This window comes from Mycetomoellerius zeteki, unplaced genomic scaffold (assembly GCF_001594055.1).
Source record: "Mycetomoellerius zeteki isolate Tzet28-1 unplaced genomic scaffold, Tzet1.0 scaffold26, whole genome shotgun sequence".
Classification (NCBI taxonomy): domain Eukaryota; kingdom Metazoa; phylum Arthropoda; class Insecta; order Hymenoptera; family Formicidae; genus Mycetomoellerius; species Mycetomoellerius zeteki.
Genome location: NW_017257238.1, coordinates 19,657 through 21,711, shown reverse-complemented (window position 1 = coordinate 21,711; position 2,055 = coordinate 19,657).

Below are 2,055 nucleotides of genomic sequence, written 5' to 3'. Positions count from 1 at the left end.
AGCGATCTATTCTATACGTCGATGTTTGCGATACATGGTGCGAATTATTAGAAATTCAGTGTTTTATGTTGTCCAAATAATTTACTAGGTCTGATCTCATATGAAAAACAGCTTTATGGTCTCTCTGATGTTAAGCTTTACAGACAGTACATTTAAATTATTTTGTAGTAAAATACGGGGCAAAAAACGTATATAAAACGTATGATTTTTGTAATATAATAGTGTTTACTATATAGTAAATGTATAACTTAAACTTAAGTAAACATGTAAGTATAGTAGTATTAACATAGTAGTATTATATTGTATTTCGAATATGTAACAAATATATAACTTTCAATATCCTTCTTAATTTTATATTAAACTTATTCAATATTTATAATGCTACTCTAGATACTTATAATTTTTTAAACTTAATCTAAATTTATTCTATAATATCCATCGACATATAGAATGGACTTTTCAATAATTTCAATAAATTATTAAATATATTGCGACCTCACTTACAAAAAAAGACATTGGGAGAATTACCCGCAGAACACCGCCCCTCCTTGATGCTTCGGTATTTAAATACTTTTAATTTGTACTGTAGTTTTTTATTGTTTTCACTAATAATTGTTTTCCTTCATATTTCTTGCAACAGGAGATCAAATATCTTCGATTACATTTGCATATCGAATAAGGGAATCAACTGTTTATAAAGTTACAAAGAAATGCCAACTGATGGCAGTGGTGCGGGTATAAAGACATGAAGAGTGAGAGCGAAGCAATTGGAAGAATGTTTCGACTATGATGTCTACTAAAACCTGATTGCAGGTTGTTATTACTTTTGCAGTACTGGTCTGGTCAATTAGGTTTTAGTAGACAGAGTCGAAACATTCTTCCAATTGTTTCACTCTCACTCTTCGCGTTTTTAGTATACCATTGCCATCAGCGGTCCATTCTATATGTCAATGATAATATCGTATATTTCAAACTTATTAAAAAAAGCAATATATACATATTATGTATATGTATATAATGCGATATATGTATATACATATATAATAATACAACTTTGTAAGGAACATCGAAGGTTATCTATTTTCATCCACGATGCTATACCAGTCAGCGATTTGTTTCTGAACAGCACATATTTGAAGGTGATACTTGTGTTTTCAAGTAATAATTAATACCTGAGAATGAGAGTGTTCCGATTGCGCACAGACCCGATCAGGACACTCCCTTTGAGAATACAAGCATGATCTTTAAATGTCGACTATATGCTATTCAAAAACATTCACATTTTTGTTGGCCAGTACAACTTTATAAACGAAAAAATTCTACTATAAATTGTATAGTATTTTCATCAACTGCCCTTTTACTGTACTTTTTTGTGGTTCTGGAATTTTTTTTAATTGACATGCAATTATTTTTGCGAAAATGTCATCCTCATCTGTGAAATCAGAGGGTAGTTCATTCGATTTCTTACTTTCTAAATGTGTTGAAACCACTGATGCCAATTTCAAGAAAGATTCTTCCATCTTATCGTTTGTAGGGGATTCTTGTTTAATTTTTCTTTGAAATTTGTTTGGTACTTAAAAATTTTTCTCTTTTGATATGTCAGACATACTTGATGAAGATTTGGAAGACGCTGCTGAAGATGTGTTATAATCAATTACTGATAATGTCTCTCTTTTAGGTGATGCTAATTTTGAATGTGCAGAAACTATTTTTCTCTTAGTATGCAATGTTTCTGAGCATTTTAATGGAGATAATGTTTCATCATCAATAAGTATATCTGGTGTACAGAAATCATCGTTGCTATCAAATGATAATTCTAGAGAGAAAAATAAAGAGGATGAATGTTAACATTAATTCATTTGCAATAGTAGTGATATAAGGGAGTGTCCCGTTTGCCTACAGATCCGATCCGACACAACCACTCACAGCAGATGATGCCTTAAGCCAATTCTACAATTGCGTAAGCGTAGTAAGATTTGGCCAATCATAGCCGAGTTTGAGCAGAATTTTCGATTGTGGTTGGTAAATTCGTCTACGCAATTGTAGAATTGGCTT